Genomic DNA, 23,153 nt, shown 5'->3' with positions numbered 1-23,153 from the left:
GGGGGGGGAGGTTTTTTGCTACTGCTTCCTGCAGAAATGCTCCAGAGCCAGTCAGGAAAAGCAAAAATGAGGCAGACGACTCCAAGAAGCAGCCTATGCAGCTGGGCTGCACTCGCCTCACCCCACTGAATGCAGCCAAAAGTTCGCCGCTGGTGAGTGCTTCTATTGTGGAATTAAAGGGCATTTCCTTCACTCCTGTCCCATGGAGCTTAAAGGCCGTGCTCACCAGTAATGGTATGGGTACTGGTGGGTGAGGACTTAAACATCCCCACTGTGTTCCAGATCCATGTAAACGATGTCCTCCTGGACTTCATCAATCACTTTGTCTTTGTCTACTTTGACAACATTCTCATCGTCTCAAAATTACCTCAGGAACATGAATCCCACGTTAAGCAAGTGTTATGCATAAAAAAAAGTCCTCCAGTCCTTTTCCAACTCCATGGCGCCCTTGGTCACACATTGCCCTTGATTTTGTTGCCAGTCTCCCTCCATCCTCTGGCAATATGATAATGCTGACCATAACTGATCATTTCACCAAAGCAGCACATTTTGTGGCCTTACCTAAACCCCCTCAGCTTTAGAAACCACACAGCTCCTTACAGATCACATGTTCCATGACATCAAGTTGGGCATGGTCTCCAACCGGAGTACCCAGTTTCTCTCCCAGGTCTGGAAGGAATTCTGCTCTGCTCTCAATGCTAAGGTCAGTTTGTTCTGTGGTTTTCACCTACAGACCAATGGCCAAGCAAACCAGAAACTTCTGTATTGTCTGTTCTAACCAATCCACTTGGAGTTCACAGTTAACCTGTGCATAACTATCGTCTCTTGGATACCAGCCTCCTCTCTTGGATACCACCACTCAGGGCATTCCATTGCCAGCACCCTGACAAGCCTGGTGGATTGCCAGGTGGCTCCCATTAGGACGAGGTAATTTCATGGTCCTCTGTTCTCCCTGGGTTTTTGTTTTTCTATCACTTCAGTCTCTCTCTAATATGTTATGGTTTGTTTTTATCTGGGCTTTGGTGCATACTCATTGCAGGTTCCCACCCATAGCTCCCAGCTCCATACCTGGAGTAATCAACCGCCTGTGGCCCATGATTGCATCAGCACCCACCACTTATGTGTTTTTTCCTAAGGATCTGACATTGTCTTCTCCCTCCTCTGCACAGGTCTTCCCTCGATTTCCCTCCCTGGAGTGTGGTGAGCAATGACTGTAGAAAACATAGACGACGCGACAGCACCTCCTCCCATTGTGCAAAAATGAACCCAAAATATCCCGCTTGTGGAGGCTGCCATCTTGCATTTCTGCAGCTAGAGTCTGCTCAGTAGTGTCTTGAGGTGGAGCGACTGTGTCACGCTCCCACCCACACACCCGCTGGACGTGACTGCAATTACGCCCCGTACACTTTTTATGTAGCCCGGCTGCTCCAGTTTATTTGCTGATGGGTTTACTGTGACTGACGACTCGTTCAACTAAGGTAAATACAACCATGTCACTGTTATGAAAAAGACACACAGCTTATCATCTTATAGTTCTAAAACATCTAAAATCACTCTGTTGTTAATTCGTTTGCTAGCTTAGCCGCTAGCATACAATGTGTTGGAGGCTTGTTGCTAGCTAGTTAGCGATGCTACACACCTGTTACTCTAATAGTCTGCATTATTGAATGATTCAACACTCCTTAGGTTTTGTTATCCATTTTTAGACAGCGGTGAGATCAGCTACACAGAGGCCCAGAGTTACTGTTAATATCAAAAATGTAATGCTGTCCTTTGAGATTTTAACATTTAAGACTGTGAGTGTAATGGATCTAAAACTGTTTAAATCTTCAGAGCCGTCTATATCCTGGTAACATGGAGACTTTAAAAACAGCAACAGAACGTTTCAGTAGAGTAGTCTAATTTGTTCTTTTCATTTAATAATAGAGTCCATATGATATCAACAGCTACATTCACCCTGGGGAGAAACTAGTGAGGGAGACCATCAGGACCAAGCTGGGTTTCCTGGGTCCAGAGGTTTGGAGAAACTTCTTCCCTTTCTTTCATCACAGCTGTCCTGTGCCAGATGTTCTGTTGACCCACTGAGAGAGGCATCATTTAAGAAACACCGGGAAGCCTGAAGCTCATGGCATTGATCAAGCAGGACTCATGATCTTCACCAGCAGCTCCCTCACAGGGAAATCTTCAGAGCTCCACCGTAGACCCAGCTCACAAGATGCATAAACCCAGCATTTCATGAACACTGTGATGCAGACCTTTGGTTTGTGTATTGTTATAAATACTCGGATAAAGATATTATATTTAGTCCTGTAGAACGTTATATATTTAAAAATATATTATCCTCTCTGATTACTCTGGTATGAATAACTCTGAATCACTTTATGGTAAGTAACACACTATCGACAAAAAACTGTAACTACAAGATTGTAGTTCAACATACAAGTGACGACCTTTGACCTTCATCAGGTTTTATTTAATTGTGTTAGAGAAAATCTCATATGCTCTTCATGCAGCTGAGTACATCAAGTGTTTAAAACGGAAGCTGTGCAGGTCTGAGATCAGCAGCCCTCTGAAACACCAAACTGAGGTCCTGTTAATGCTGATATATAGTGACACAGTTACATGAGTGATTAATCCTTTTGTTTTTTTGTCTTTAACTTTATCAATAAAACAGCTGCAGCTTTCACTGACAGCACATGTGGTACTTTAACCTTTGTACTGTTTTCATCAGTTCATTTTGCAGTTAACATGTTGGATGATCTGTCTGCTGTCACTGGGTGGTGCTGAGGTCTGAATCTGAGGGCAGCTCCTGTAATCACAAAGAGAACAGAATCATCACAAACTCAAATATAAAGTTTATCTCTCAAATCTAAAATAAAGCCGATCCTTCTCTGTCCTCACACACCCAGGATCTGAAGCTCTTCTCTTACATTTTTTCAGTTCTACAGTTTAATCCATAGTTACTGATTAATGAGTTACTGAAGTACAAGCTTTAAAAAGAAAAAAAAGTGGTGTTACTGTCTTTACAGATGTGTCAAATGACTGAAAACATGCTGCTGTTGGAAGATATTTAATAATCAGCTCTGCACAGGAGCTGAAGCAGGGTGCAGCCTGTTGCTCTTACACTATAATACTTGTAATAAAAGTACAGCAACGATAATTAGTGACTGAGCAACCCGGGGCGTTTCTCTTGATTTCTTTAGTCGGGGTAAATTCATTCACCTGCGGTAGTTACGGAGTAGCTTACAAACACGTTTAACTTACCAAAAAAGTGCAGCGGGGCCTCGGGTCCTTCTGTCGGGTAGTCCAGTTTACTGAAGAACACCTCAGGCTGTCAGGTTAAAACACTCGGTCGTGGTTTTGTATCGTAAACGCTGGCCCTCCTCTCAGAGCCTACGCTCTATCTGCTCTTCCCGAACAGAGATACGCAAGTTTCTCCGTGACAGCAGCTGTCAGTCAAAGCTCTTATGATGACGTTACACCCCAATTTAACATCACCGCGGTAGGAATTAGAATCAAACTTATGGGGAAGGAGACCCCTTGGACATCAATCAGCGTGATGAGAACTATTGAAAACAAAAGAAAGAATCTTTGGAAAAAAAATTATCTGAGGAGAATTAATTTATTTTAGTCTGACCCCAGTCCCATCCGCTAACATGGAGGTGGCGGAGTTTATGACCTATACTGCAGCCAGACACCAGGGGGCGATAGAGACGTTTTGGCTTCATTTTTTGGGAGCTGTCGTGTCGTCCATGTTTTCTACAGTCATTGATGGTGAGCCTGCCTGTTTGAGAGAGCGTGTTCTAAAGAGAGGTTGTTGTTTGTCCATTCCAGGAATCATGGCAAGCTCCCCATGTACCTCATCCATGCATTAATGCATTTACAGGACAATTAACTGATTGTTCTGCCTCGAAGTGGACTGGTTTTAAATGGTGATTGTTATGACAGCATAGATAATCCATCTCTGTGTCATGGAAGTATTTCGTTGTAGCCATGAGAACAGTGCACACTGAAGCCCTTTAACACATACCTGTTAATCACCTCATGTGCTACTCAGTGCTACTGACACGTCTTTTTGCTTAGTTTTATCACTTTAAATTTCCTCCTCTTGACAGGAATAGTTGGAATATATCTGCCATGATCTTTTACAATGTACTGTGCAGTATAATGTCAACTTTATTTAGTGCCAAAATGATAGCAATCATAAAGTATAATAGAACATGAATAAGTCATAAGCTCCCATGGTGCGATAAATTTTGTCAGCATCTGGGCATGTACCAAGTTAACTTATATTCCCTTTATTATTGTAATTGAGTTCTGCAAGAGAGATGCTTTCAAGGCGTTCAGAACCATTGAATTGTGATTTCTCTTGCTGCAAAAGCATTTTTCCTCTGATGCTGACAAGATAAAATTCAACTAGATGCAATGAAGGCAAGTACTGCAGCTGCAAAAGCTTTTTTCCCCAACTCTGACACTACCCATAACCCTCACTGCCCACCCCTTCCACATCATTTTGGCAGTACGTCGCCTGGAGACTGATGATCCTGACAACGTCACTTGTCCCCATCTGTAACACTAATGTCCCTGTCAGGTGATGCCAAGAGAAAACATAAATCAGCCCGTCTGTTTGTTTGCTAATGGGACAACTCCTAATGTATATACCTCCGAAAATTCTGTGTGCTGGAAACATGCTAGTTATGCCTTAGTGTCCATGAGCCATGAGCCTTCAAAGTCAACCAAAGCTCCAAAATGAAGTTCTCTCTTTTCAAATTGTTGAGAGACTTTAAACCAAAGCTGTTCACAGCCTCACTATGTCTATGTTTAGGCTGTTTATATCTGAGGGTTCTTTATCTTTAAACAGAGAGCAGTATGAAGTTTATACTTAGAAAGGTGGAGAGGATTCGGTGTACTTAAAAATAACAGAAGAAATCCTTCCAGAAATCCTCTTGGAAAAATATTGTTTTAGATGTTTTTTCCTCCCATCTGAAATAACTCATATAAGCATTTTTGAAACATTTGCAAGTTTGCATTAAGAGGTAGATGAGATGACACTGGCACAAGCACAGCTACTCTTTCACCAGGATGCTGAAGAAGAGAAGTCAAACTCACCTTCTTCTTTTTTACACATTTCCTTCCCGTTTTATTCACCAGTTAGCCACCAATCATCACTACTTTCCTTTGTCCATCGAAAACAATATTTTAATCAACTGAGGTTCAAGGCCAACAAATGTCTCATAGTCCAGTACATGTCAAATATAGATTAAGGTAAGGTATGAATGGTGTACATTGCAGTGGAACAACAACATCCATACATCTATCGTGCCTTTGGTTTCATTCTATAATACTGGACTTTGAGAGTTTAACCAAGAGAGAAAAGTGTGAAAGTGTTCACACCTGTCTGAGAAAAGTGTATAAAGTGTATAGTGGGGGGGGGGGGGGGGGGGGGGGGGGTTACAGCCTTAAAACATCTATAATAAATTGTAAAAAAAATTAAGTTGGCTACTTCACGGTTTTCACCTATCATGGGTTATTTTTAGAACGTAACTCCTGCGATAAACGAGGGACCACTGTGACACGTCTTGGTTGCTGAGTAACAGTAACAGTTTCTAAGTCTGCTTTGCGTTTGGAAACACCTTCCTGAATGGGTGGTTGTGCCCATATGGAAAAATATGTACATAAATCTTATAAAGTTTGTATCTGTCTTGTGTGAAACTTGTATGAAAACCATACAAGAGTGAAAATGATCCCTTGAAAAATTATATAAATGAAACTTGTATGTTTTGGACACTTACAAAAACAATATATGAAATATGTGGCCACTTTCATGAGTAAATCATATAAGTCTTATATGATTCACTATATGAAGGAGGCCCCATCTGATGCAAGTCTTTTCTATTTCTTTTCCATATGGGTGGTTGTAGGTAACCTCCTCACTCTTTGTTTGTAGTGAGGCTGAAGCAGAATACGGTTGTGATCTGCTTTCCCCAGAGCAGGCATCCTCTAGGTTCGCATACAATAGGTCTACATGCTGTCCACATACTGACAAAGCAGGTAATATTTTATCCAGTGTCACATGCTTGAAGTCCTAAGAGATTAATATTAGCGTATATAATCACCAAAATAGCGTATGTGAATTCTCTCTGCAAGTAATAGGAACATAGACTGCAGCTACAATACAGCCTGCTCCCCTCATCAGGTAGACGGGGGACCACACTGACACGGGACCTTGTTTTCATTGTTAGTAGTTGATTACTCAAATGAGTCTTGGTGTGTAAGGATTCATATCCGTACCCAAACACAAAACTACTGGAGAGGCTGCCGCTCACAGTGGCCTCAGAAGCGTGCCACAGCGCTCTACCCGCTTTTAGCAGCGCAAATAGGAGTGTCCCAGTACAAAATTGTACATTGTAACTGTAAACCACAATGTGTCAACAGTTCATTTTGTATTGAGTGCTGGGCCCCAGGTACATCTACAAATTAACAAATGAAACATTGTTATTAGAGTATGACACCAAATCTGGCAGACTCCAAACTAGCTAGGGTGGGTTTATTATGCTAATACAATCAAAAAAAAAACCTCTAAAACTATTTTACAAATACAAAGGGGCCATAGTTGTGCTTATAATGTTTCCTGGCACATACATCATAATGATTTAGAAATTCTTACAGGTAGTGCATGCAGAACATTGGGTGCCGTGATCTCACATGCCATTCATTCACCTTTAAGTGCTTTGACATTTCGGTTTGCCTTTTATCTCAAAAATGGATCTTCAAGCTGATGCACTGCTTTTGATGCTCTCAGTCATTTTGCAGTATAACGTGATACATTCTGCACTGCTCCCGAATTTTTTCAAATGGGAGTTATTAGTCACCAAATAAGCTGAACGTCATTCAACAGGGCTTGAGAATTCAGTCCCGAGAACATGGACGAACTCAAGAGATGATTGTTTAAGGACATAATGTTTGCTTAAAGAAACATTATAACATCTTTGCCGAGCATGTCTTCATGACAAAACGAAACGAAGGTCCACCCGTTAATGTTATTTCCAATAGGCGGATAGCACGTGGATAACAATGAAAGGAAGAAAGCAGTTCCTCACTTTTTTTTTCTAATTTGACTGAAATTAAGTGGAAGAAACTGCAAGACAATTAACTGTGCTTTTTATCAGGGTTGCACAGTCTGAAAGAGGTTTAGTGGTGGCCCGCCTGTGCTGCCAGCTACAGTCTTTCCCTTTGCTTTTCACAGCCTTTGTTTATCTCATTTTTCAATTAACCTCTACGATTTAACTCCATATATAAAGCGGGGAGCATGTTTGCTCTAAAGAACAAAAAAAATATCTTTTTGTCTCTCTCTCCTTCTCTTTCGCACACACACACATGCTATCTTTTCTTTTTCTGTTTCTCCATCTATCCCTCTGACTCCCCTCTCTTGGCTGCAGTGTTCTTTCAGCCCAGAATGCTGAGCTTCACATTGCCTTCCAGGGTTTTAGCAGGCATGAGGCTGTATGTGTCAGATTAAAGAGGGGAAATCTGTAGCATGCAGGGAGAGCTTTGTAGATATGGCAATTTGGTGATAACTTCCTCTTCTCTGCCCCCTCCCTCCTGCCTCCTCCTCCACCTTCCTCCCTCCTGTGCCTTCCATTTGCAAGGACAGTGGAGGACTGCTACTGGAAAGATCTGCTAGACAATCTTTTCCCCAGATCTCGTCCTTTCTGTGAGTTATCAAAAAAACTCAAATGCATGTTTATTTTATTCTGACAGTTTCTGACTTTACTTACTAACTCAGCTGATCTTGAAATTTATATTTTAATTAGCGAACATCTCAGTTGTTGTCTGCAGAAAAGTATTCCAGGCTAAATTATGTGTTCCTTTCACACCCGAGAAATTTGTCATTCCCTTTAATCCACTCCGCTGATTTCATGAAAAAAAGATCCACTAATCTAAAAGAGAGGGTACTGTTTCACATTGTTCTTTCGGGGTTTAAAAGAAAGTCTGAAACCCCAAAATGCACAAAGGAAACTCTATGACAAATCATTCCTAATGAGGGAGGCACAGAAAAAACAACGCAAATCAAAATGAATTAACTGCCTGAAGAACATAGAAAGAAATTGTATTACTTTCGTTTCTCTATCCAAGAATTGTATGAATGTATTACCCAGTGCCCAAAGACACACAACAAGTGTTTGCCCATGTGGTCCCCATCCTCCACCCTTTCCTTTGTGGTAGGAGCTGACTATTTATCAGTGCTGGAGGGGGGGTAGGGTTACCCCGAGTGAGAGTCAACATTGAGCATTTTGGCAAAAAGCTTCACGGAGGAGCAGGAATTTACCAAGTATGAGCTTAAGATGTTGTCCCGGGTTTTTCTCCCTCTTATTTTGCACTCCTTCCTGTCTCCCAGTCTTTCCATTGGTGGACACATTAGCTACATTAGTTAGTTTATAACCTAGCTAAGCCTGGTAACTGACTATAGACTGTAATAACTAACAGGTTATTATATAACTGACAGGTTGATAGTCATTCAGTGTGATTAGCATTAATTTGTAGAAGCATCAATTAATGAATTAGAACAACAACAGTGCTCAGGCACATAAGGGGAAAAAATAGCTAAATAGCTAATATGTGGGTATGTAAAGGACACCTGCTCAGCAAGAGAAGTGTGATAATACTCTTGGTCATTTCCTCAGAGTTACCCACTGTTAGCCACAGAAAACTGAAAATAGAAATGACCTGGAAGCAAAGTTGGGGTGGGTATGGGTTGGGAATGTTGTGTTTATTTTAAGATTCTTTGTTTATGGCATTCCATAACCTTCTATGGTAAATGGTCTGTATTTGTATAGCGCTTTACTACTCCCTATGGACCCCAAAGCGCTTTATATATCCAGTCATCCACCCATTCACACACTGGTGATGGCAGCTACATTGTAGCCACAGCCACCCTGGGGCGCACTGACAGAGGCGAGGCTGCTGGACACTGGCGCCACCGGGCCCTCTGACCACCACCAGTAGGCAACGGGTGAAGTGTCTTGCCCAAGGACACAACGACCGAGACTGTCCAAGCCGGGGCTCGAACTGGCAACCTTCCAATTACAAGGCGAACTCCCAACTCTTGAGCCACGATCGCCCGTATATAATGTGTCACCTCATGAAAGGGTTATTTATCATTTGCTATAAATGTGCTTCTATAGGTTTAACTAGAATGGCTGACTTAACACACACACACACTATCCATCCACCTTCTTATAGGAGCTTATAGGAAATATGTAGTCTGGAATAATCCTTATGTGTTAATCTGAAGCTCCATATTATTATTATTCACTCCCTTTTGAATAACTTACAAAAAACAATATTCTGAGTTGACCCTGTATTAGAATAATTGCCCCTGATAACCCACCTTTCTTCTGTGTTGCCATTCAAACAAACTAGTTTTGATTTCTTGATGTAAGCTTACTGTCTGCAGTTCAAGTTTTCTGTTACTTCAGTGACACTGATTTATTTTCCTATAATTTGGTGAGAGAGGTATTTCCATTCATGCATGGCTTTTCGTCGACTCTACCACAACTTTCTTTATTTGTTCGACCTTGCATTAATTATTTACTCATCCTCTTTCGCTTATCCTTGCTTATCCTTCTACCAAGAAGCTTTCCAATATGGAAATTCTATCCCAGAAAGTTTTAAGGAAGCTATAACATCATTAATAGCAAAGAAGGACAAAGATTGAACAAACCCAGCTAATTATAGACACAGGTCAAAGGTTGACTGTAAAATACTGTCAAAAATATTAGCACTCAGGTTAAAGAAAGTGCTAGCGCAAATGATTAATAATAATCAAGAAGGTTTTGTTAAGAATAGGTCTTCAGCTGATAACATGAGGAGACTCCTGCATCTCATTTGGGCAAATAGAAACAACTCCTCCCCTATTTCGGCTATATCTTTAGATGCCCAGAAAGCTTCTGACAGGGTTGACTGGGACTTCATGTTCACTGCATTATCCAAATTTGGTTTTGGTGACGGCTTCTGTAGATGGGTAAGACTTTTATATTTAAGTCCCAAAGCTGCAGTCTTTACCAATCGAATGCTCTCCCCATTCTTTAATATATCCAGATCAACCCGCCAGCGATGAAACCTTAGCCCACTTTTACTTATGATATTCTTTGAACCACTAGCTGCACTGAAAATAAATGAACCAAGAATACAAGGATCATTCCTTTAAGCTGCTGATATGTTAATACTAAGCCAAGATGCCATTAATTCTGTGTCAGCATTATTAGTTGAACTGGCTAAACACTGGACTGAAGAAAATTCAGATCTAGATTTTGATTGAAAGAGAAATTGCCTCTCCTTTCACACCGATAGAGGTATTGGCACAAGCTACGAAGAAAGAGGAAGATAAACAAAAAATCCCTATTTTACCACACTCCATGACTACGTGGTACAAAGCATGCAAAAAAATATAATATATCTCATAAATATCAAAAGTATTCATGGTTATGGTTCAACATGAAGACCAGTATTGGTACATGCTGTTTTTGGTCTCAATGGTGACAGAACACTACACCATTTATTCAAAGGAGGTGATTTTATTTTGTTACGATCTGTCTAGGGACCAGGTCATAGCATGTCAGCCACAGGAAACAATCTCATGTCATTACATGGTGTTTACTTACAAAAATACGAGGAAAAACAACCAAACAGGAATGTCAACACGTCCGGGTGAACTAAGGCCAAAATAATAAATTAATCCTTACCCCCACCCCTTCCTCACCCACAACAGAGAACCTCAGCCTGCACTTGTCATAGGCTCGATTGGTCAGGCGCTGGGAAAGAAAGTGAACCTCTCTCGTCAGCAGTTTTCCAGGCACTTGCAGCAAGTGCTCCAGTTACCACAGGAACCACCGTTACCTTCACCGTCTACATCTTCTCGAGTTCTTCTCTCAGGTCTTGGTATTTCTTTAGCTTTGCGTGTTCCTTCTTCATGATGTTAGTGTCATTCCGTATAGCTACATCTATCACTACAGCTGTCTACCTCTGCTTCTTCACCACTAATATGTCCATCACCAGTTTCTCTGTCTGTATCCAGAAGTTCCACAGGATCTTAGCTTGGTCATTCTCAACCACCCTTGGTGGGACATCTCCCATTTTGATCTCGGGACTTCCATTCGACAAAAAAGAATTCAGATCAGTTCCATCTTATTTATACAGCGCAAAATCACAACAACAGTGGCCTCAAGGTGCTTTATATTTTAAGGTAGATACCCTACAATAATACATACAAAGTGTGCTATTGCATTGGCACACTTAATAATAAATCCAAGGAATAATAAGAAGTGTGCTACTGAATAGGAATACTTGAAGGGGACATGAAACACTAAATGTATAATGGCGAATTTACACTAGTGACCCCTGCTCTCAAAAACTGACATAAATCTAACTCTGTTTGTGAAGCTGGATTCAAGAAACAAGTGCTTAAAGTCAAAGTTTTCAAAACATGTTTAACACCATCTTCTGTCAGTACAGAACATTATGTCACCGGGTTGGTTGGCTGGTTGACTTCAGTAGACTTACATTACTGTATTATGGTTAACTAGTAACAGAACCAATAACTCAGGGGAAGATAAGGAGACAAAAATTCAATTCAATTCAATTCAATTTTATTTATATAGCACCAAATCACAACAAAAGTTGCCTCAAGGCGCTTCATAGATACAGAGAAAAACCCAACAATCATATGACCCCCTATGAGCAGCACTTTGGCGACAGTGGGAAGGAAAAATTCCCTTTTAACAGGAAGAAACCTCCGGCAGAACCAGGCTCAGGGAGGGGCGGGGCTATCTGCTGCGACCAGTTGGGGTGAGAGAAGGAAGACAGGATAAAAGACATGCTGTGGAAGAGAGACAGAGGTTAATAACAGATATGATTCAATGCAGAGAGGTCTGTTAACACATAGTGAGTGAGAAATAAAAATAAAAAATCAATTTAAGGTGGTTGTTTTTGTGCTGTCTCTGTCTGCAGCAATGAGCTTTGTGTTAAAACCAAGGATATACATTTCCACTTCAATAACAAATCTGACAAATAATAAGAGGTGTGCTCTTGCATAGGCACACTAAACAAAAAAATCTGAGTGTGCCTTTGCTACTACTGGGTCAGTCTTCAGAAGAAAACAGGATCTAACAGGTTGTATGAAGACAATCAGAAGCAAAGAACTAATGAGTTTTAAACTGAGAGAGAAAGGGTGACATCAGCACACGGATGTGAAGACAGGTTGCTATGGCAGCTAAAGTCAGTGAAAGGAGGGGGTGGGCAACCCCCCTGTCCGTGTCGGGGTGAGGCACAGAAAGAGCCAGAGAAGATTTTGCTTGTCTTGATGGTTCCCAAGACAAAACTGCAAGTGTTATCAGAAGAAACTCTTTACTGGTGAGTGATGGAAACAAACTGCAAAGATCAAGATTTTCTTGTTTGTAGTGTTGATTATGTGCATGTGGTTACTACAGAAAGACAGCCTGCACCACAGATTATAAACCAAAATTTGGGAGTCCTTTTCTTATTGTTCCTTATGAGCAAGGTGGATGGAAGGGACGTGCTTTGGTGGTAGTTATGAGACATTTTATTTGTAGAGGTTTTGGCATGAAATAAAGAGAAACATAATTTAAATAATTACTCTCCAGGCTCAAAATTTACAGTGGGTGATGTCATCGTGCAGTGTTGGAAAAATCCCATGAATGAGTTAGGGATTGAAAAGGAATGAGGATGACGTTACACATCTGCAGGAACCAGTTGCTATGGCAACTAAAATGGAAGGAACAACAGCTGATTCCATGTAAAAAGAAATAGCAGATGCTAAGTGTGAGTGTCAGAAGCTAATGGCGGCATGTGTAGAAAAGATCTGGCTGCACTTACCCCTGTAATCTTCCAGTCAAACACCTTGCAATTTATGTACTTTTAAAGATTAAAGTCTGAAGACAGTTTAACATATATTATATCTTTTATATAAAAGCCCTTTAATATCTGTTTCATTCTGAGTTATTTTGAAAGTACATATTAAACAGGAATGAGCATCCTTTACAGTCCAGATGAGTAGCTTTAACTTATGCGAGCTTAAATTTTAAGCCCAGAACACTTCCTATAACACCTGTGAGTTATTAAACCCTTAATTGACAGCTTATAGTGAGACAGCTCAAACAAAAGAATAAAGCTAAGTTTGATTTCAATGTTTTTTTATTTTATTTGAAAGACAAAAATACTCAAACATTCAAACACATCACATTTATTCATATGATTATGTTCTATACGATTTACAATAATTAATTGCACTTAAATATCTGTTTACATAATACCAAATGGAATCACTGGCGAAGCCATGATAAATTAAATATAGGAAAGCTGTTCCTGTTTAACTACTGCTAAAAGCCACAGAGTTAGTAGATAATCAGGGCAGAGAACAAGTTAGAAGTAATAAATTATAAGCACCCAGTGAGTTTACAATACTGACTTACTGCCTAAAGAGGATGTAAGTCAGTATTAATGGATTGCCTTTATATAGCGCTTTTCTAGTCAAAGCGCTTTACAATTCCACTATTCATTCACTCTCACATTCACACACTGGTGGAGGCAGCTACAGTTGTAGCCACAGCTTATACAGTATTATGTATAAGCAAAACAAAAAATATATATAAAATAAAAAATAAGCCCATCAAATAATGTACTCTAAACCACCAAATAAGTGAAACGAATTCATGAAAAGCATACAGTAATCAATATGTACAGCCTATATCCTGTGCAAAATTATTAAAAATGCCAGTTTGTGACATCTGTTCTGCACCTATTGTAGTTTAATGAAGCACACTTTAAATTGGGTTGTGATAAATGTAATATATGTTCAGTTCACCTGATTGGAGACAGGCTGTGATATGTAAAGGTGATCAATCAGTGGTTGCAGCAGTAATAAGTATAAATCCTCTTTTCTGAGTTCGTATATGCTTTTTTTCCCCCTCTGCTCATAAGGTCCTCATTGTTTCCACAAACAACGATTGGTTGGTGAGTCATCATGAGTTCATAAGGCTTCGCATTTGTAGTAAAAACCTTGTGTCAGTCAGTCATATTTTTGCAAATACTTTTGGGCCTCAGCTGTAAGAGTGATCTTATAGTACACTGCAACTCCACCAGTATTTGTCTTTGCCATATCTGTATAGTTTGTGTAGAAGACAAGTCTGCTGCATGTGACCATGTTGCATTCTTCCAGCTGGAACTGGGGAGAAACAGTGGAAGTGGGTTTCTGTTATGCATAAAACATCAGCAAGTCTGAGTTCATGGTGACATTTCATGCACTCATTGTTAGATGGGGGCCTTTGTCCTTTTTGGTGAATAGACATGTCAATGTCTGGATTGTTTTACAACCTCAACAGTGGTCTTGTGTTCTCAAATAATCAGTGTCTAATACTTTTGAGTGCATCTCTGATTGCAGGATCAACATCGATTTTCTTCATTTTTTGTCCTTTTACTGAGGTTGTGCAGCTGAGGGTGACATAGGCCATTCCAGGTTAAACAAGTGAAAAACCACATTTTTGCTCATGCATTCCTCGTGTCTCTCAATATAATCTGATTGTCTGAGGATCCTTGTATCTTTTTGCATAATTTTTGATTGTCCAGTTTCAGTCCAATGAGTTTCACAATTTTTGGTCTACCCTGTGCACTTGTCCCAGTGTTTGTGATTGTCCCAAATATCCCTGTAAACAACCACGGCAGACCCAGTGGCATTTCGACACTTTATACACTCACACGGTTGCTGTCCACAATACTCACAGAGCTGCAGCTCTCCCGCTGCCCGCTCAACATTATCACAACAACCACCACCACAGGACCCAGTACAATATTTAAGTCGGCGGGGCGTGATTGCGGATGCCGTACAGGTGCGCCCGCCTCCTCTGCACTGCACCGCAGGCCACGCCCCGCCACACACCCCCATCGCCCGACTGAGGCCGGGGAACCATCCGGCCGAACCTACCCCCCCCCACCGCGAGCGGGAGAGGGGATCAGCCCGGACCGTCGGCGCCCCCGGGCCCTGGCCAAGCGACGGGGAGTTGTGAGCTCAGGTGGCCGCCCGCGAACCCAGCAGCGTCGGCGAAGCTGGTCCGGAGGTCGGCCGCGTGGCAGGTGGACGCAGCGCGGTCGGCACGGACGTGCGCCCCGGCTCGCAGGCGGCTGGGCGGTTGTCCGGCAGGCACCGGCCTCTGGTGGAGGTGAGGCCGCTCTGCTCACCCCGCCGACCTCGGGCTTCGGTGGCGCGGACTCCCCTAGCACAGGCCCCTCCGACTTATCCCGCGGCTTCTCCGCGCCGCCCGGCTGGAGCGGCTCCTCGGGCGCCGTCTCTCCCGGCTGGAGCGGCTCCTCGGGCGCCGCCTCCGGTGCCGTCTCTCCCGGCTGGAGCGGCTCCTCGGGCGCCGCCTCCGGTGCCGTCTCTCCCGGCTGGAGCGGCTCCTCGGGCGCCGCCTCCACCGCTGCCGGCTCCTCGCGCGCTCTCCCCGCGCTGACCTCCGGCTCGCGCGCTCTCCCCGCGCTGACCTCCGGCTCGGGCTGGGCAGGTGGGTGAGCTGGTGGTGGGCCCAGCTGTTGCTCCACGTCCCTCCTCCGGGGAGCAGGAATGGGCGCAGGCCCCTGCTGGGCACAAGCCACTCCCACCCGCGGAGTGGGGATGGGTGCAGCGGCAGGCTGGTCCCTGGCTGGTCGCAACCTGGGGGCCGGCACGGGCGCCTGCACAGCCCGGATCTCCTCCACCCCATCGGAGTTGGATAGCGCCCCTGGGGGTGGCGGCGGTGTCGGGCAGGACCGGATCAGCGCCGCCAGGTACTCCATCCTCTGCAGGTGACCCTCAGTCTGGTCCTGCAGCTCTTCCCGCTGGCGGCGCCACACCGCCGCCTCCTCCTGCTGCGTGGCCGCCAGCTCGGCCACCATTTGCACCAGCTCCTCCCTCTGCTGGCCCAGTCCTGGATCCGCCGTGCCTCCCGTCCTGGGTTTCGGCACCACTGTAAACAACCACGGCAGACCCAGTGGCATTTCGACACTTTATACACTCACACGGTTGCTGTCCACAATACTCACAGAGCTGCAGCTCTCCCGCTGCCCGCTCAACATTATCACAACAACCACCACCACAGGACCCAGTACAATATTTAAGTCGGCGGGGCGTGATTGCGGATGCCGTACAGGTGCGCCCGCCTCCTCTGCACGGCACCGCAGGCCACGCCCCGCCACAATCCCATTAACAAGACCATCTTCTACATCAGCTCCAACAGCATCTGTCTTTTGCTTTACTCTTACTCTGCTCAGTAGTTCAGCGAAAGAATGATCATCTTTCCGGCGCATGATTTCTGTCAGATTGACTATGTGGAAATAGTCTTTTTAGAGATCAAGCACTTCCTCCTCATACACAGAGAGTGGTTTGGCTTTTCCAAGTGGTGGCAGCTGGCTATGATAGGCATCCCAACAAAAGGTTTCCTGTTTCCTTTGCTGAAATCTCCAGTGGATAAAGGCAAAAAGCTCTTTTGAAACCAGAGCTATCTCACCAATTATCAGAATCTGTGCATTTGAAAATGCATCTCTCACTTTGTCCAGTGTATTCCCTAATCCCTCATACGGTAGTTTTACAAATCTTTGCAGTTTCAGAATAGAGTGCAATGTTTTTCCAAAGATGTTAAAAGCTGTAGTGCCGGTAAAGGTAGTCAGCAACACACAAATGGATGAAACACATCGTGACTGGGTTCCAGCGCTACACAAGGGACCTGCTTCAAACAAACCACCATGCCAATCAGATTACTTCTTCCATGTGAGGGTGAAGAGGTGACCCTTCTGGATAAGATGGTGACGGTTTGCTGCGTTTGGTGAACAGTGTGATAATAAAACCAGGGAAAAATGAAACTTGCTCCTGTTAAATATTCTACAGTCTTTTGCTGTATAAATAGCGATATTTTAAAAAAAAAATACATACATACATAAGTAATGTTAGTAGTGGGTGACATTATGGAAACGCTGTCATGAGTTTGTGTAAACATTTTGTCATTTCAGTGTTGGGAAGGTTACTTTTAAAATGTATTCCATTACAGATTACAGAATACATGCCCCAAAATGTATTCTGTAACATATTCCGTTACGTTACTCAATGAGAGTAACGTATTCTGAATACTTTGGATTACTTAATATATTATCATGCTGTTTACAACTACATGAATGTACTATTGCTGTGATTTATTACTGTTACTGAAGGTCCGCGGCTCCGAACCGTAGTAAAGGGACCTCTGGCTAATACGGTGGGTTCTGTGTCGGGCTCGTAGCTGAAAACTAGCTTTACTTTGTTGTCTGGGTCAACTTTGCTAGCAGAGACAGAGAGAGGCGTTGAAAGGCTGCTCCAACAGAACTTATTGTTTTTGGAGGAAAACACGAACACGGTGTACAGTCGAGTCTTAATAGCTTACTTACAACTGGGCTCGTCAGGCTCTCTTCTTGGCTGCAGTGGTTATTATTATATTTACATGCTTCCAGCTCCCGTTTTTGCTCGATGACAGCTCGTACTTTTCCTTTTTCTCCCTCCCTCGCTCACAGACACATAACGGGTATGGCAGTCCATTCTCCCTGCAGCACGGACTACACTGCCCATGATGCTACATTCTTTAGAGCTATACCTGTAGCATTCTGCCTATTAGCTTAGCACAACAACAACAAAAAGGCCTCTCTCACCCAGGAAACACGCAGAGAGAGAGCGTCACCCTGTAACCATGGCAACCGTAACGCTGCCGCCTGGAACAACAGAACGTAGCTGTCAAACAAAACCCAAACAGTCCTGACCCGCCACAATATGAAACAGGGAAGTACCGCCGTGTAATCCATTTATTTCAACAAAGTAACTGTATTCTAAATACCACCTTTTTAAACGGTAACTGTAACAGAATACAGTTACTCATATTTTGTATTTTAAATACGTAACGGCGGTACATGTATTCCGTTACTCCCCAACACTGGTCATTTGTAAACTATAAATAACTGGACTCTAAATATAACTGATGTGATGTTCTATAAAGTGGTTTTAATAATATAAAGAAAAAAGAGGCAAAAATTAGTTTGTTTCTTTATTCAACTTTTGAACAGTGGTACTCAGTCAGTACATATTCAGTAAATGCAAATTATTTACATGGCAGTGCACTTCAGCCATAAATCTGGACCCCTAGATAAAACATTATGGGTCATTCCCACAACCCACAGCTTTACTGTGTTCCAGCAAAGTATCCAATAGCAGTGACAACTCCTCCACAGTAGCAGGTGGGATTTTTCTTTTTTGAGGACGGCTCCTTTTACCTGTCACTACAGATGGTCTGTTTATGTTTTGATCAAGAGCCTTTTTTTGGGCAGCTGAAGAGGAGAAGTCTATCTTATGGCCAACCTCTGGCTGTATCTTGGTCACATTACCCAGCAAAGCCCAGTATGCAGGTTCATCTGTAACAGTCCTTGTGCCACGGATCCGCACTGTTGCTTCTACATTAAACAGAAGAGCAGCGACATGGCTGCAGGTCTCTGCGAGTCCGGCCTTACAGGTGCAGTGGGCGGCTTCAACCTTCCCTGTGATGCTCACAGTGACCCATGGCTGTAACGCTGGTTCATTCAGTCTTTGAGAGTGCAGGACCTGAAACACACACAAAGTTCATTTAAAGACAAGGACTATGAGCCAAGGCCGACATAAATGTGTTTAATCTACATTATCATAAATGTAACAAAGTGTTTAGAAAGTTAGCACATACATGTAATTTTTCATTTCTTTATGTGTCCATCTATAGAACGCTGCATGTTATAGTGTAAATCTGCCTGTTCTCTGTCAGAAACCTGCCTGCAGAAAATGAACCTAAAGTATGTAATGCAAGGATGTCATCACTTTAGAGATGGAGAAAGCATAAAGTGACAATTATGAATCACTTAATATGATAAGGAGATTCTGAATCATTGCAATTTCTTTAACCATAAAGAATAACTAAATCCTTCAGGACAATGTCACATCAATGCACTGAACTCACCATGTTATCCATCTAACAGCCTCCACATGTTCTCACTGTAATTTCCCCTCATCAATGAATTTATGCTGCACTAATGTGAATGTTTGCAGGGAAATCAAACGCATTTCACTCGCAGTACACGAGCTGACTTACCTTTGTTTGAATGACGATTTGTACGCGTTGACTGCACAGACAAGGTACGAAAATTTGTCAGGCTACGTCAGTAGCGGTTGGTCTTCAGGGTTTCTACTCCACGGCCGTATTTCATACGGGTCCACATTTCCAATGCACGCTATTTTCTGCAAGTATCGCCACTTCGCCTCTGGACGCAATCGGTCTCTATACAGTCCATTCTCTTTTGAGCTGCTTTTAAGCATCTTTCTTGTAGTCGTTCCAACACAGTGTGTTTGTTTTGATTCGTAGACCGCGCTCCCACAATGCATTGTGGCGTGACGTCAACTCCAAAGCCCTATAATGCCAAATAATTAGCAACTCTATAAATAGAAGGTAGTTCTGCAAAATCACTCAGTAGGATGTTTGTTCTAATTTGCTATGAGCTCAGAGCGCATCGAAAATAAAACTAATAGGCTATAAAGATATGAACATATTTAGAACTTACCGGAATGAAAATGTCTGGAGCACCGACAGATATTTGGAGATGGAAGAGAACTGGATATCAGCTCGTCTCACAGCTGCTATCCAGGCTAGACGCCTTCGTTTGGTAACATCCGATACATGATCTGCCTCATGTTGCTTCCAGGTTGGGAAAGAATGAAAAGACAAACCATTTTCAAGCTTATTCTCTTGCCAGTCGTGCGATCGAACATTGCAGCCGACCACACAGCAAGAACGAACCGTGGCTGTTGTGTGTGCCTTCGCTCCCTTTTCGCTTGCACTTTGTTTTGACCTCGAAAATGGTCAGGCCAAAATCCTTTCCACTCCCACCCCCGTGACATCACGCTCCAAAGCCCTATTGGGGTCTGGAATGTGGGGCCTTCCTGCTGCTGCGGAGTCGGGGGCGGTCTGCTTGTCTCCACCCCAGGGAAAAGGGTAACACCTCCTGCGTCTGAGTGCAGTTTCCCCCTCTAGGGGCAAGGGTACCTACACCGGAGGTATAGAGTACGCTTGGGGAGTGTGATTGTGTGTACAGTGTCAATTTATGTCTGTCTCCACGTTGGGTGAGTGCTGAGTATTTGCATATGTGTGCATGGGGGTGGGAATGGATGTTTGTATCTGTGTGTGCCTGTTTGTCTGTGTCTATATGTCAAATCGGGTATTAGACGCCACCTCTTTGGGGACATCTCAGGCCCTCCAAGGTATGGAGGCCTATCTCCCTCCACCACTCCCCCTGCCTGTGGCTGACGCCCTCAGACATCGGTGCGTTGGTGGTTCTTGGTGTCTGGGGCTGGGCGCTCAGGTATGCACCGGCTCACTCCCGGTGGCTGCTTGTCAGGGCCTGGCAGGTTGTGTATAGTCAGCAACTGACACTATTTAAAAGTACAGATACACACACAGAGTTGCATTTTTACCCTTCCCGAACATCCTGTATTTACTTGGAAGGCAGATTAAACACTTTTAAATCAACTGTATTAGTCTGATGACACAGTGCGTATCCTCTTACTGACATCAATTTAAAAATTAAAAAGAAAAACCTTTCAGCACAAGAGAGTCTCTCATACTGATCTCAAATACACATTCACCCATCTCTTAGTTTCATTAGAAGTTCTGCACAGAGTCATGACAATTAATCACACAATGTAAGATAACACACCCTGCATGGCACTCCATGGGCCTCTAAATGGGGTAAATAACCCCAGTACTCACCACGCAGGAAGACATTTCATCAAACAAATATGATCAAAACAAAACTAATGACGTGTAAATTGTTTATGATGCATTCTGAAATGAACAGGCCCAGCGCCCTGTCTGGAAGTAATCACAGACACAAGAAAGACATAATCACGAAGAAATGAAAATGAACATAGCCTGAGTGCACTTTGACACTCCCAGCGCTGTCTACTGGTCTGAAGGTGTGTGTGATATAAATGTGTCACGTCTGGCACCAGGAAAACATGAAGTCCCTGTCATTTGTGCTGGCTGTGAAAAAGGCTTTCTCAAGAGTGAATGACTGACACTGATATGAAAAGTGTTCATCCATTTCATAAAAGAGCAATCACAATAGTGAATGAAGTGCTATTTGTAAGAAAGGGGAACTGTGTTAAATTGAACCATGAACCAGCTACTATTGTGCAGTGATTCAATAAATGAACTCGAAGGGCATCATTACAACACACTTCAATTAGCCAACACATAGACTCCCAACAAAAACTTGCTGCTTGTTAATTACAGGCATGTCGGGTGATAAATAACTTGCTGAATATATTAAATGCATAATGCTTATATATTACACATGAAAAACAAAGTTCTCCATATGAGCCTAAGTCAATGAATACAACGATTATGATTTGCAATCTTTCTTACACTTTCAAAATAGACTGAAAATATCAGTTCTAGCCCTCAACTTCAGAAAACCATATCAAGATGTCACTGAGCAGTTTAAAGCCGGTCGGAGCGGCAACACTCCGTTTTGTGTAACTATTTTTAAATCCCTGTAGAACCGTAACCATGTAAGCTTGCATATGAAACCGAAGGAGTTGTATTTACATCTCATGCCATCAGCTTGTCCTAGTTCACAGTTTCCTTCCACATATAGCTTTGCAAAAACTGCACAAAAAGCTCTTGCAGGAACAAAAACATAATATTCCAGAAACACGCTTTGCCGATCCGATCAGCTGTTCATAACACTTCCTACATTGAAATAGACGTCAGCGCGAACAATCGCATGTCCGCCATGACCTGCCCGAAACCGGAAGTGACGTCATTTTCACGGAAAATGAAGTTTTTTACTTGTAGGCCTTAAAAGCCTGTACTGGTGTTTTTAAAAGTCATGTTTGACTTTATGCTTTTCTGAATAGTTTCTGGAATGCTGAGAACTCAAACTGCTTTAAATAGTTTATTTTGATGCACTTGCTGTTTTCTTTGCAAATTTGCATCATAGGATTGTTTTTCGTTTATTCTGCAGTTTATAAAAATTGGTGTATCTGAAAAATAAAACTATGAAGACACTCAAAATAAATTTCCTGTGGTTGTAAACTATGTTTTGCAACTTTTTTGTATTTACAGTTTTGAGGGATAAACCTCTTAAATTTCTCTAATTAGAAATATATGTTTAAAAAAAACAAAAACGATTTTCAATTTTTCTGTTGTTTATTGCACTTTTTTGCAATTTATGTGGTTACTATGGATTTAATGCATAAATATTATTAAAATTTAGGCTGTAATGGTTGTATTGATGTATAGCAACTTGAAATGCTCCCAAAAATGGCTCTACAGCATGTAAAAATATAATATAAGCTCTGGCGGACTTGGTTTTATGGTAGGTCTTAAAGGGTTAATTTAAACAAGGAAAACGTTTAGTGGGCTCATCATCCAAAGTAATTGTAATCAAAATGTATTTTTGGTCTAAATCTGTCAAATCTAATGAAAAAACTGGAAAAAGAAACACATTGTTTGTAATTTGGTTGTATGTGTAAGAATTCACCTAAATCCCTGAAGCCTCTTACTGTAGCTATGTACCGGAGAATACAAGTAGGTATTGGATCATAGTGTTATTTGCCAGGAACCATGTCAAACCATACCTCTACTGTATGGCCCCATCCTCAACCAAAGCACACTGCACCACAACCAAAGTGCATCATGCAGGACCAAAGTTAGTCCTCCCAAGGCAGAGGATTATCAGTCCTTACAGGCTGAAACTGAGGATCTTACATTGGAGAACAAAAGCTCTGTCTCCACAGTCTCCACACTCCACAGTGTAGGCACAGACACCGCAAAGGTTTAGCAGGGTCTTCAGGGAAGTCCCCAGAAGGGTTTAGAACTGGATAAAGGTAAAGACACACAATCTTTTTGGAAGAGATGATAAGAAAACAGTATGGATGAGGAATGCCAAAGAAATCGGTCAAGAAATGTGGAGTGAAATGCTCCAGCAGAACTTTACAGAAAATAAACACTTACATGAGTCGAAAGTGAATGGGGGGTGGAAATAGAAAAATTAGTCCAAATAAA

The 23,153-nt window shown here is 42.5% G+C and overlaps 1 pseudogene; it reads right to left on the bottom strand.

Moving 5' to 3' along the window:
• Window positions 1-15,307: 15,307 nt before the first annotated feature.
• On the bottom strand, window positions 15,308-16,050 carry LOC148096846 (uncharacterized; annotated as a pseudogene).
• Between the last annotated feature and the right edge of the window lie 7,103 nt (window positions 16,051-23,153).

The sequence above is a fragment of the Neolamprologus brichardi genome, chromosome 22, assembly GCF_056152115.1.
Source record: "Neolamprologus brichardi isolate AB-2024 chromosome 22, ASM5615211v1, whole genome shotgun sequence".
NCBI classification, from domain to species: Eukaryota; Metazoa; Chordata; class Actinopteri; order Cichliformes; family Cichlidae; genus Neolamprologus; species Neolamprologus brichardi.
The sequence above is the reverse complement of the archived record's forward strand: the minus strand, read 5'-3'. Positions and strand labels throughout refer to the sequence as shown.